Raw genomic sequence first — 15,260 nt, forward strand, 5'->3', positions numbered from 1 at the left:
GTTTCGATTTAAGGCTTTTTGGATCAAAACTAACTATCTAACTAGCGCCTCTTAACAGTAAACATGACATAATATTTCAAATAAATTTCTATGTACTGTACATAGCAGCTCTGGTGAAGGTGGTTGTCGTGTCGACTCCAGAGCAGCTCGCTCACCTTTGGATCTCACTGGACACCCAGCTCTCACCTGTGGCTCTAAGTAGCTGTCTGCATGCATCAGCGACCACATCCCGGTACACCGCTTCGAAAGGCAGGCTAAATCATTTGAGGGTAGCCGCTGGCCCCTTCCCCCAGTGAGATTGGGACATGCTTGACCCAGCATACGAACTCAGCAACGGCTGACTGGGCGGGTCAGATCCAATGGCCAGGAAGGCCATACTCCAAGCTCCATGAAGGGTGAACGGCATGACAGGATTCCACTGCAACCAAGGGAGACCCCAGTTTGTGATACTTGTTCATACCACTGGACCCACAAGACCATAAGATATAGGAGCAGAAGTAGGCCATTTGGCCCATCAAGTCTGCTCCACCATTCAATCATGAACTGATCCAATTCTTCAGTCATCCCCACTCCCCTGCTTTCACCCCATACCCTTTGATGCCCTGGCTAATCAAGAAACTATCTATCTCTGCCTTAAATACACCCAATGACATGGCCTCCATGGCCACTCGTGGCAACAAATTCCACAGATCTACCACCCTCTGATTAAAGTAATTTCTCTGCATCTCAGTTCTAAAAGGATGTCTTTCAATCCTGAAGTCATGCCCTCTTGTCCTAGAATCCCCTACCATGGGAAATAACTTTGCCATATCTAATCTGTTCAGGCCTTTTAACATTCAGAATGTTTCTATGAGATTCCCCCCTCATTCTCCTGAACTCCAGGGAATATAGCCCAAGAGCTGCCAGACATTCAAGATTTAAGATTCAAGATTCAAAAAACTTTATTGTCATTCTAACCATACATTAGCTCTGCAGGGCAGAATGAGACAGTGTTCCTCAGGGGCAGTGCAATCATAACATAACAAACGCAACACTAAATAATAAACATAACAATAAATAGTATAACACAACAGCCACATCAGTTAAATCAGTTATAAGTGTCCAGTGCAAGTTAAAAGTGTCCAAAGCAGAGTCAGGTGGAGCAACTATTTAGCAGTCTGACAATAGTAACCCTTTCATTGCTGGAATCGTTCTCATAAATCTTCTCTGAACCCTCTCCAATATCAGTATATCTTTTCTAAAATAAGGAGCCCAAAACTTGACACAATACTCCAAGTGTGGTCTCATGAGTGCCTTATAGAGCCTCAACATCATGTCCCTGCTCTTACATTCTATACCTCCAGAAATGAATGCCAACATTGCATTCGCCTTCTTCATAACGAACTCAACCTGGAGATTAACTTTCAGAGTATCTTGCACAAGGACACCCAAGTCCCTTTGCATTTCTGCATTTTGAATTCTCTTGCCATCTAAATAATAGTCTGCCCATTTATTCCTTCCACCAAAGTGCATGACCATACACTTTCCAACATTGTATTTCATTTGCCACTTCTTTGCCCTTTCCCCTAATCTATCTAAGTCTCTCTGCAGGCTTTCTGTTCCTCAACACTACCCGCTCCTCCACCTATCTTTGTATCACCGGCAAATTTAGCCACAAATCCATTAATACCGTAGTCCAAGTCATTGACATATATCGTAAAAAGCAGTGATCCCAACACTGAACCCTGTGGAACTACACTGGTAACCGGCAGCCAGCCAGAATAGGATCCCTTTATTCCCACTCTCTGTTTTCTGCTGATCAGCCAATGCTCCACCCACGCTAGTAACTTCCCTGTAATTCCATGGGCTCTTATCTTGCTAAGCAGCCTCATGTGTGGCACCTTGTCAAAGGCCTTCGACAAAGTGTCCGGTCATCTGAGGTCAAGAGAGTGGAACTGCCACAGGACAGTGGCTTTTCCACTTTAAAAACTCTCCCGCACATGTTTACCGTCATCGTTGGACACAATGGACAACCACCATAGAAAGAAGGTGCAGTGGAAGTAGTCAAATACTCTGTTGCTCACTTTCAAGGATGCGACAGCTCATGTATCATTTACTTATTTATTTATCTACCTGGCGTTGATTTATTTATTTATTTATTTGTATTTGCAGTTTGTCTTCTTTTGCACATTGGTTGTACGTCAGTCTTTATCATTGATTCTGTCATATTTCTTCACTCTCCTGTGAATGTCCACAAGAAGGTGAATCTCAGGGTTGTATACGGTGATATATATGAGGAATTCTCAGATGCTGGAAATTCAAGCAACACACATCAAAGTTGCTGATGAACGCAGCAGGCCAGGCAGCATCTCTAGGAGGAGGTACAGTCAGGGTCTCGGCATAAAACATCAACTGTACCTCCTCCTAGAGATGCTGCCTGGCCTGCTGCGTTCACCAGCAACTTTGATGTGTGTTACGGTGACATATACGCACTTTATTAATAAATTTACTTTGAAATTTGAAATAAGGTGTAGGGGCCATGATGAGGTAGATTAAGAAACCAAGAGTTCTTTATCGTTCAAATTTGCCTTAAGTCGATTGGTTCCTGCTCTCAAATTTTTGTTTCTTCTGCTATTAGAAGGGAATGAATGACTGACTTAGGACAGGTCATTGATTATGTTGACTGCTTTCCCAAGGCAGTGGGACGTGCTCTCAGAATAAAGGGAAGTTGATCATTTAGGACTGAGAAGGGGAGAAATTTCTTCACTCAAGCCTCTATCCAATGAGGCTCAGCCAGTGAATTTACTTAAAATACAGAGTCTAGATTTGAAAATCTGAATCTGAATTATTACCACTCACAAACACTCAGTGGCCACTTTATTAGGTGCTCCCTGAATGTGTTGTGTATTCAGAGAATCTCCATTGCACACCACTGTTGTAACATATGGTTACCTGAGTTACTGTCACCTTCCTGTCAGCTTAATCCAGTCTGTCCATACTCATCTGACCTGATTCTGATTCTAAAAGTACATGAGACATGGTTGAAAAAGAATTTAAATCTTTACTGTAAAAATGGACTGACTAAAAAGAATTGACATACAGCCAGTGGCCACTTTATCTGATATCTCCTGATTCACTGAATGTACATGTGTGGTCTTCTGTTGCGGTGGCCATCAGCTTCAAGGTTCGATGCTCTTCTGTACACCATTGTTGTAATGTATTGTTATTTGAGTTTATGTCATTTTCCTGTCAACTTGAACCAGTCTCCCCATTCTCCTCTGGCCTCTCTCATTAATAAGGCATTTTTGCCTACAGAACACCACTCATTGGATTTCTTTTTTGTTTATTTGCAGCATTCTCTCTAAACTCACTGATTTCTCAGATTGCTAATGAGAAAATGATCTTGCTGAGATTTCTTGAATTCAGCCAGGAGATTCCATGAGATCTGCAGTTTCTGATATACTCTAACTACCCCTTCTGGCACCAACAATTCCATCATTCCACAGTCAAAGTCACTTAGATCACCTGTCTCCAACCTTTTTTGCACCACGGACTGGTTTAATATTGACAATATTCTTGTAGAGTGGCTGACGGTGGTGGGGGGGTGTTAATCACGACCAGAATATAGTTGAAACTATAAGTCACTTATAAGTGGCTAATAATAATACACTCAATTTTGTTTCTAAAAGGGTTTATCTAATGAATTTGACATTAAACACACTGTGCATATTTTCCTCCCATGAATATAGTGATAAGTCAATTATCGGTCACTTATAAGTCAATAGCATCATAACATTTTAAGTAACGCTTGGATATTAAACACACAGCGCATATTTTCCTCGTATGGACATATAAAATCATTACAACACACCAATATCGGTGAATCAGTGAGTGCCCTGGGCTTGTTTCCCTGCAACAAGACGGTCCCATCAAGGGGTGATGGGAGACAGCGATACTCAAAGTGGGTTCCTTATGTCCAGTCTATTCCGCAATTTAGTTTTCGTTGCATTCATTGCAGAAAATCCTGCCTCGCAGAGATATGTTGTTGGAAATGGAAGCAAAGTTTTCAGTGCTTTCGTGGCTACCTCAGGATATTCAGCCTTGACTTTGATCCATAATGCCAGCAGAGATGTTGTGTCAAACATACTTTTCAGCCCACTGTCATTTGCAAGCTCGAGGAGTTGATCCTCTTCCCACGCTGACATGGATGATTCACCGGGGACATTCACATATGGGTCACGGACCCACTCCTTTGCACGACTTAGGTCATTTGCGGTTGGGAAGTAATGCTCGAATTCTGCCGACAGCCAAGTTAGGTGATCGTGCACCAGCTGTGAGAAGGACAGTGCAGCCTCAGTCTCTCCCAAAATCCCAGTTAATGTTGGGAACAAGTCAAATATGCCCCTGTCCACTCGCCATCCTCACAGTTCCAGTTTGGCTGTGAAAGCAGACACTTCATCTGCCAACTTGAAGACAGTTGTCATTCTCTCCTGAGGTGACAGACTGAGTTCATTGAGCAGGTTGAAGATGTCACACAGATAGCCACTAAATACGATGCTCTCAGAGCAGCAGCATTTGTGGAGGTGGTGGCTCTCAGCGTTTGCTTCTGTTCCGCTTGTTCACGTTTTTTCCTCTCAAAAAACTCAATGGGTTTGTCTTTAAGTGCAGGGTGCTTGGACTCAAGGTGCCGAAGCAGTTTTGAGGGCTTCATTGCCTCATTAGACAGCTTGTCTCCGTATATCACCCACAGGGGGCTTGGAGCGTGCGAGTCACCGGTCACAATAAAGCCATGTCTTATGTACGACTCGTCATATTTTCTGTTGAAGGAAGCTTTCTTTTTTTATGCAGTCTCTGCCTCAGCTGCCTCTGCGTTACCATCATCGTTAGGCCTTTTATGTCCTCTTCCAAAGAAACTCTCAAGCGAAGTTTGTTTTTTACTCATACCAACTGATGCCCTCGCGCACGTTCAGGTTCAACAGTGGACGTGACAGGGAATGAGGAAAGGTGCAGCTGACTCATATCGCTTCATACCGCCAAATAATATCGTTTCCTCGTGGCCCAGTAGCACATGCTTTGCGGCCCGGTACCAGTCCGCGGTCCAGTGTTTGGGGACCACTGACTTAGATAACATTTCTTTCCCATTTTAATGTTTGGTCTGAACAATAACCGAACCTCTTGACCATGTTTGCATGCTTTTATGCATTCAGTTGCTGCAACATGATTGGCTGATTAGATATTTGCATTAATGAGCAAGTATACAGGAATAACTAATAAAGTGACCACTGGCTATATGTCATGAAATTAATTGTTTGGTGCAACAGACATAAAAGTTACTGCAGCTTACAAAATAAACAAATAGCACAAAAGACTCAAGTGAGGAGAGCATAATAAAATGGCATTGAAATACAAACTAGATCATCCATGATCTTAGTGAAAAATGTAATAGGAATGAAGAGCTAAGTGGGCCCCTACTGTTGTTTCTTATAAATGTCTTATAAAACAGGGTATTAGAAGCATAATGTAGATAGTAAAATAATCATACGGGATTTTAATCTACATACAGTCTAATATTTGCCTATGGTGTGTGAGATGAATTCAAGAAATCTCAGCAAGATCATTTTCTCATTACCAATCTGAGCAATCAATATTTTAGATCTAGTATTGTGCAATGAAAAAATGGCGATTAGTAATCTTGTTTTTAAGGAACAGTAATCATATGCAGTTGAAGTCAGAAGTTTACATACACCTGAGCCAAATACATTTAAACTCAATTTTTCACAATTCCTGACATTTAATCCTAGAAAACATTCCTTGTCTTAGGTCAGTTAGGATTACTACTTTATTTTAAGAATGTGAAATGTCAGAATAATAGTAGAGAGAATAATTTATTTCAGCTTTTATTTCTTTCATCACTTTCCCAGTGGGTCAGAGGTTTACATACACTTTGTTAGTATTTGGTAGCATTGCCTTTAAATTGTTTAACTTCAGTCAAACGTTTTGGGTAGCCTTCCACAAACTTCTAACATAGGTTGCAGGAATTTTGTTCCATTCCTCCAGACAGAACTGGTGTAACTGAGTCAGGTATATAGGCCTCCTTGTTCGTACATGCTTTTTCAGTTCTGCCCACAAACCTTCTATCGGATTGAGGTCAGGGCTTTGTGATGGCCACTCCAATACCTTGACTTTGTTGTCCTTAAGCAATTTTGCCACAACTTTGGAGGTATGCTTGGGATCATTGTCCATTTGGAAGACCCATTTGCGACCGAGCTTTAACTTCCTGGCTGATGTCTTGAGATGTTGCTTCAATATATCCACAGAATTTTTCTTCCTCATAATCCCATCTATTTTCTGAGGTGCACCAGTCCCTCCTGCAGCAAAGCACCCCCACAACATGATGCTGCCACCCCCATGCTTCACGGTTGGGTGTTCTTCAGCTTGCAAGCCTCACCCTTTTTCCTCCAAACATAACAATGGTCATTATGGCCAAAGAGTTTAATTTTTATTTCATCAGACCAGAGGACATTTCTCCAAAAAGTAAGATCTTTGTTCTCATGTGCGCTTGCAAGCTGTAGTCTGATTTTTTTTATGGTGGTTTTGGAGCAGTGGCTTCTTCCTTGCTGAGCAGCTTTTCAGGTTATGTCGATATAGGACTTGTTTTACTGTGGCTATAGATACTTGTCCACCTGTTTCCTCCAGCATCTGCACAAAGTCCTTTTCTGTTGTTCTAGGATTGATTTGCACTTTTCGCACCAAAGTACGTTCATCTCTAGGAGACAGAATGCGTCTCCTTCCTGAGCGGTATGACGGCTGCATGGTCCCACGGTGTTTATACTTGCGTACTATTGTTTGTACAGATGAACGTGGTACCTTCAGACATTTGGAAGTTGCTCCCAAGGATGAACCAGACTTGACATCATTTTCTGACCTCAATCTGATAGAAGATTTGTGGGCAGAACTGAAAAAGCGTGTGTGAGCAAGGAGGCCTACAAACCTGACTCAGTTACACCAATTCTGTCTGGAGGAAAGGAACAAAATTCCAGCAATGTACTGTGAGAAGCTTGCGGAAGGCTATCCAAAACATTTGACCCAAGTTAAACAATGTAGAGGCAGTGTTACCAAATACTAACAAAGTGTATGTAAACTTCTGACCCACTGGGAATGTGATGAAAGAAATAAAAGCTGAAATAAATCATTCTCTCTACTATTATTCTGACATTTCACATTCTTAAAATAAAGTAGTGATCCTAACTGACCTCAGACAGGGAATGTTTTCTAGGATTAAATGTCAGGAATTGTGAAAAACTGAGTTTAAATGTATTTGGCTAAGGTGTATGTAAACTTCTGACTTCAACTGTAACTATATTCTGCTTTTTCTTCATGTATTTTCTTGATGTAGTTAAGTATTAAATGATCTATCTCAATGGCAGACAAACCAAAGCTTTTCACTGTATCTCAGTGTCAGTAATAAACAAATTACCATTCACTAACTACATTTATACATGTCTGCCAGGTAAACTTACTCCTTGTATCCAGCCTGTCGGGTCCACAGCTCCAGTTGGTACAATTTAGATTAGATTAGATTATGAGGACACGCAGTCCTCTTTTATTGTCATTTAGTAATGCATGTATTAAGAAATGATACAATGTTTTTCCAGAATGATATCACAGAAACACATGACAAACCAATTTAAAATCTGACAAAAACCACATAATTATAACATAGTTACAACAGTGCGAAGCAATATCGTAATTTGATAAGAACAGACCATGGGCACAATTGATAGATTGGCTGAGATTTATTGATTTGTTGATTGTTTGATTGATTGATTGATCGATTGAGAAAACAGCATGCAATGGGCCCTTCCAGCCTTTCGAGGCTGTCCACCTAGCAATGCCCCGATTTGATCCTAGCCTAATCACGGGACAATTTACAATGACCAATTAATCTACCAACCGGTACATCTTTGGATTGTAGGAGGAAACCAGAGCACCCGGAGGAAACCCACACAGTTATGGAAAGAACATACAAACAGCAGCAGGAATTGAACACCGTTTGCTGGTATTGTAAAGCATTGTGCTACTCTTCCGCCCCCTTATAAGATTTCTTCTCATATAGAAAAAAAAACACCATTTGTCGAACTAGCTCAGTTCCATAAATATTTGTTCCTCTCCCTCCAGGCCATATATATCCTTTCATTGTCAAGAGAATCAAAATTGTATGCATTGTTCCTGATGTGGACTCTGCAAGGCCCAATGTAATCTCTGGCATGATGCCTGTGATGCTCCCACCAGTCACATTGAAAAGGATCCATTTATTCCCACCCTTTGCTTTCAGTCCAATAACCAATTTTCAATCCATGCTAGTGTATGATTCACTGGCCAAACTTCTATGTGGGGTGTTGCTGTAGAAGATTGTGAAGAACCTTAGGAAGCTGAATAATAGAACAAACTCCCGGTTGAGAAGAAGAAATATTTCGTTCATAGCAGAGTCAAGGGTTATGGAGAGCAAGAAGGGAAAAGGCCACAAATGAATCAGCCATGGTCTTTTTGAATAAAGACCAAGGTCAAGTTTAGATAGCCCGCTCTTGCTCCTCATACTCTGATGTTCATTCGATCGTTATGTGCTATATTGACATGGGCGATCAGGGTCTTTCCATGATCATCATTATTTCTGGCTATTTTTTCTACAGAAGTGCTTTGCCATTGTCTTCTTCTGGACAGTGTCTTTACTAGAATATTCTTCAGAGGTTATCTGCCTGGTGTCAGTGGTCACATAACCAGGACTTGTGATATCCACCAAATGCTCCCATGACTTCACATGACCCTGATCCGGGGGTGGGAGGTGGGGGGAGGCTAAGCAGGTGCCACACTTTGCTCAAGGTTGACCTGCAGGCTAATAGAGGGAAGATGCCTTACACCTCCTCTGGTAATTATGTACTTCCACCCTGCTAACCTCTGTGATGTACTCATTTCAAAAACACAAAGCATCATGTAGGGACCGGGATCACAGTATAGGCCTCTGAAGTTAAACTCTGAGTAACCAGACCCCTTCTGTCCTTACCAAGAAAACCTCTAATTAAAAACATTTTCAAACCAGATGATAGCTTAAAGTCCAATCAAACCATGGTTCCAAATTCAACGGATTGATGAATTTTGTCTGTTTTTCTTTTATTGCTTCATGGTACTAGAGATGTTGTGGGCACGTGGCCAAGTGGTTAAGGCATTGGACTGGCGACCTGAAGGTCGTGAGTTCAAGACCCAGCTGAGGGAACGTGTTGTGTCCTTGAGCAAGGCACTTAATTACACATTGCTCTGCGACGACACTGGTGCCAAGCTGTATGGGTCTTAGTGCCCTTCCCTTGGACAACATTGGTGTCATGGAGAGGGGAGACTTGCAGCATGGGCAACTGCTGGTCTTCCATACAACCTTGCCCAGACCTGCGCCCTGGAGAGTGAAGACTTTCCAGGCGCAGATCCATGGTCTTGCAAGACTAACAGATGCTTTTATTTTTACTAGAGATGTTAAGCTCAGAATTTAATGCCTATCCCCAATCACCTGTGAATGTCAAAAGTCAAAGTACATTTATTATTGAAGCAGGTGCACCTTATACAACCTTGAGATTCATCTTCTTACAGGCAGCTACAAAACAAACAAACCCAATAGAACCCTTTAAAACAAAAGAAGACTGTCAAACACCCAATGTGCTGAGAAAAAAAAGAAAGAAAAATAGACCTCGCAAACAATAAAAGTAAGCAAATAGCGTTCAGAACTGACGTTTACAGAAGTGAATTCACACTGTTATAGTTGCAGGCCACAATCACAGTTCTGTGCAGAACTGAGTAAACTTCACGGGTAATGAGTTGAGGTTCAGCGCGGAGACGAACAATCCTCACGGAGCAGTGATTTGAATTGGCCCGTACCTCACCTCTGGCCCCGACACCCCGTCCTTTTCAATCTAGCCCCGCAATTAAATTGACAATTTGATGCCAACTTTTACTGGTGTTATCTTTATAAAATTCCACATTTAGCTAATTTAATAAGTGATTAAATTAGCTTGAGTGGTGATAATTGACATGCATCTTATGAGTTTGCATTCCAGTGCCCTGAATATCAAGCAATTTCGCCACAATGGTGCCATGCCTAATACATGATTAACTTAAATATCAAACTTAATCTCAGAGAGTGCTCAACTACTCCAAGTGTTTTGCTTACTGGTTGCTTCTCCACAGGGAATCCCAAAAAACTGAGAAATTGCAAGAAACATGAAGTAGTCTTTCAAACCATTGAGACTGTTTTGCCATTCAATGTGATTGTAGGGGTGATAGTCTTCAGAAAATGATCCAAATCTGAGGATAAAGGAAATAGGTAATACGATTGTAGATGGAAGACACAATGTAATATAAACAGCAAAGAATCATATACTGTTAGAAAATAATAGGACTATTGGAAAAGTCAATGATCTAGGCTCCTCCCTTGCCTGTCCTCTTCTCCTTACTTGCCTGTCAACTCCCTCTGGTATCACTCCTCCTTCCTTTTCTCCCATGGTCTACTCTCGTCTCCTATTAAATTCCTTCTTTTTCAGCCCTTTACCTCTTCCACTTATCACCTGCCAGGTCCTCACTTCATCCCACCCCTGCCTACCCATCTACCTCCCCCCTCAGCTGGCTTCACATACCACCTTTTAGCTTGTATTTACCCTCCCCTCACTTTTTAATGCTGCCTTTTCCCCCAGTCCTGATGAAGGGTCTCGGCTTGAAACATCAGCTGTTTATTCTCCGCCCACAGATGCTGCCTGACCTGCTGAGTTCATCCGGCACTCTGGATTTCCAGCATCTGCAGAACCTCTTGAGTTTGTGATTTAAGAACAGCTTCTTTCTCTCTACCATCAGATTTCTGAATAGTCCATGGACCCATGAACACTACCTCATTATTCTTTTTTTAATTGTAATATTCCTTTATTTTTGTAATTTAGAGCAATTTTATGCCTTTGCACTGTACCACTACAACAAAGCAACATATTTTATGTCAAGTACATCAAAACATCAATTCTGCTTCTGAAAGTACGTGAGGCTGTGTTGAAGAAAAAAATAAATTTTAACTCTATAAATGGACTGACCAATTAGAGTACACATATGCTCAGTGGAGACCTTATTAGGTACCTCCTGAGTCACTGTGTGTGCGTTTGTGGTTTTCTGCTGCTGTAGCCCACTCACTACAAGGTTCTACATTTTCAAAGTTCAAAGTGCAAAGTTCAAAGTAAACTTTATTATCAGAGCACATGCTACTGTAAATGTCACCACATACAACCCTGAGATCCTTTTTTCTGCGGACATACTCTGCAAATCTATGGAATAGTAATTAATAGATCAAGTAGAGCATAGAAGACAACAAATTGTGCAAATGCAAATATAAACAAATAGCAACAAATAATGAGAACATGAAATAAAGTACGAGGGGTGATTGATAAGTTTGTGGCTTAAGGTAGAAGGAGTCAATTTTAGAAAACCTAGCACATTTATTTTTCAACATAGTCCCCTCCTACATGTACACACTTAGTCCAGCGGTCGTGAAGCATACGGATCCCTTCTTCGTAGAAGTGGTCCACAGCAGAAGTAATTGATAAGTTCGTGGCCTAAGGTAGACGGAGATGAGTTATTAACTTCAACCTTTATCACTTAAAGAGTTGAACTCCATGTGCATGCAACGAGAGCGTCTTGGACCTCCAGGTGGTCCACAGCAGGGGTGATTGATAAGTCTGTGGCCTAAGGTTGAAAGGGATGAGTTATACAGCTCTTGTTACATGCACATGTAGTTCAACTCTTTGAGTGAAAATGCAGAAAGTTTGAGGTTAATAACTCATCTCCTTCTACATTAGGCCACGAACTTATCAATCATCCTTGCTGTGGACCACCTCTGGAGGTCCAAGACGCCGACTTCTACAAAGAAGGGATCCGTTTGCTCCATGACCGCTGGACTAAGTGTGCAAATGTAGAAAAAATAAATGTACTAGGTTTTCTAAAATTGACTCCTTCTACTTTAGGTCATGAACTTATCAATCACCCCTCGTAAAGAGTCCTTAAAGTGAAATGATTTGTTGTGGGAACATCTCAATAGATGAGTGTAGTTATCCTCTTTTGCTCAATGCCTGATGTTTGAAGGGTGGTAACTGTCCTTGAACCTGCTGGTGCGAGTCCTGAGGCACTTGTCCCTTCGACCTACAAACAGCAGCAAGAAAAGAGCATGGCCTGAGTGACGAGAATCTTTGATGATGGATACTGCGTTCCTACGATGGTGCTTCATGTACAGTCAATGTGCTCAATGGTTGGGAGGGACTTTCTCGTGATGTACTGGGCTGAATCCACTACCTTTTGTAGGATTTTCTGGTCAAAGGCATTGGTGTTCCCATACCAGGCAGTAATGCAGCCAGTTAATACACTTTCCACTACACATATATTAAAGTGCAGAGATGCCTTTCTGTTATCACTGTTGTAACGTGTGGTTATTTGAGTTACTGTCACTTTCACATTTCATGACATGTGCCAGTGATATTAAAACTGTTTCTGATTCCTGTCAGCTTGAACCAATCTGACCATTCTTTTCTGACCTCTCTCATTACCAGAGCATTTTCACCCACAGAACTGCTGCTTACTGGATGTTTTTTTTTGTTTATCACACCATTTTCTGTAAACATTAGAGCCTATTGTGCATGAAAATCGCAGGAGATCAACACATTCTGAGATACTTAAACCACCTTGTCTGGCACCAGCAATCATTCCACGGTTGAAGTCAGTTAGATCACATTTATTCCCCATTCTGATATTTAGTCTGAATAACTGAACCCCTTGTCCATGTCCGCATGCTTTTCTGCATTGAGTTGCTGCCATGTGATTGGCTGATGAGGTATCTGCATTAATGAGCAGGTGTACAGATATACCTAATAAAGTGGTCGCTGAGCGTATATGTCAGCAATGAATAGAGTCAAAAGAAAACATCTCCCTGTATAAAGTGCAAGTACAGCTACAAACTAGCCAATAATGGTAAACCATGGAAAAATAAGGAAATTAAGGTGGAGCTGGAAGAAAAGGTACAATAAAAACAAAATATGAGGAAAGGGTGAAAGGAAATATAAACGAAATGGGAAGTAAATTAATTATGAACCAAGTACAGGATATCCAGAGAGGGGTAGAGGGGCTTGTCGTGTCCATTCTGGGGCTACTCAATCACCCTTGGTCCCTACTGGACGCTCAGTTCTCACCTATGGCTCCAAGTAACTGTTTCATGCGACCATTGCCACATCCCAGCACCCCTCTTCAACAGGCAGGCTAAAGCAGGTGAAGGTAACCCGTGGGCTTCATACCTGGTGGGATAGGACATGCCTGTCCTAGCAGGCAAAGGCAGCTGCAGCAGTCTAAGGGAATGAGATGAGCAGGAGATCTAAAGGCAAGGATTGCGGCTCTGTAAGGCTTCGTGGAGAGTGAAGGGTATGACAAGCGTCAGAAGAAATCATGGTCATCCAGTGCAATTAAGGAAGGCCCCATCTGTGATGACCATTCATACCTTTGGACGTGAACTTCCAAGGTCAAGGAAGTGGAATTGCCCCTGTGCAGTGGCTTTTCCATTTGAAAAAATCTCCTGAGATGCTTTCTTTGCTGTCATCATTGAATATGACAGACAATCAATTAATCAATTAGGAACATGGATTAATTCCAGAATCAGATCTCAGCTAATATAAATGGTAGTCTCAAATGTCCATGTCAGTTCTCCAAGTGCTGTGGATCAGAAGATGCTGCGTGAAGCTTGTCATCAGAAATAACGTAACACAGAAGTAGCATAACTTGGTGGTGTGGACATGTCATTACGTAAACCTCTGGCTGTTGGGACGTGAAGGCAGACTAACATCCACGTACTATCTAGACCTGAGCCTGCTTGGAACTGGTAGGTGTAAACCACTTGTCCATTCAAGCCTGCCCCACCATTCCTGAGTTTAATTTCAGTGCAGTCATATTTCAAATGGGCATTCACAGTAAATAGAAAGAAAGACAATGGAATCTATGAAAAAACTGCACACACCAGAGACAGACAAATAACCAATGTGCAAAAGAACACCAACTGTGCAAATACAAAAAGAAAAGAAAACAATAATAATAAAAGACGAACAAATTAATGGTATTAAACAGGAAATTAGAAATGTGTGCAATAAAGGAACAGCAGTTATAATGGGTGACTTCAATCTACATGTAGATTGGGTGAACCAAATTGGTAAAGGTGCTGAGGAAGAGGATTTCTTGGAATGTATGCGGGATGGTTTTTTGAACCAACATGTCGAGGAACCAACTAGAGAGCAGGCTATTCTGGACTGGGTTTTGAGCAATGAGGAAGGGTTAATTAGCAATCTTGTCGTGAGAGGCCCCTTGGGTAAGAGTGACCATAATATGGTGGAATTCTTCATTAAGATGGAGAGTGACATAGTTAATTCAGAAACAAAGGTTCTGAACTTAAAGAGGGGTAACTTTGAAGGTATGAGACGAGAACTAGCTAAGACAGACTGGCAAATGACACTTAAAGGATTGACGGTGGATATGCAATGGCAAGCATTTAAAGGTTGCATGGATGAACTACAACAATTGTTCATCCCAGTTTGGCAAAAGAATAAATCAAGGAAGGTAGTGCACCCGTGGCTGACAAGAGAAATTAGGGATAGTATCAATTCCAAAGAAGAAGCATACAAATTAGCCAGAGAAAGTGGCTCACCTGAGGATTGGGAGAAATTCAGAGTTCAGCAGAGGAGGACAAAGGGCTTAATTAGGAAGGGGAAAAAAGATTATGAGAGAAAACTGGCAGGGGACATAAAAACGGACTGTAAAAGCTTTTATAGATATGTAAAAAGGAAAAGACTGGTAAAGACAAATGTAGGTACCCTGCAGACAGAAACAGGTGAATTGATTATGGGGAGCAAGGACATGGCAGACCAATTGAATAATTACTTTGGTTCTGTCTTCACTAAGGAGGACATAAATAATCTTCCAGAAATAGTAGGAGACAGAGGGTCCAGTGAGATGGAGGAACTGAGCGAAATACATGTTAGTAGGGAAGTGGTGTTAGGTAAATTGAAGGGATTGAAGGCAGATAAATCCCCAGGGCCAGATGGTCTGCATCCCAGGGTGCTTAAGGAAGTAGCCCAAGAAATAGTGGATGCATTAGTGATAATTTTTCAAAACTTGTTAGATTCTGGACTAGTTCCTGAGGATTGGAGGGTGGCTAATGTAACTCCACTTTTTAA

The sequence above is a fragment of the Mobula birostris genome, chromosome 7 (genome assembly GCF_030028105.1).
Source record: "Mobula birostris isolate sMobBir1 chromosome 7, sMobBir1.hap1, whole genome shotgun sequence".
NCBI lineage: Eukaryota > Metazoa > Chordata > Chondrichthyes > Myliobatiformes > Myliobatidae > Mobula > Mobula birostris.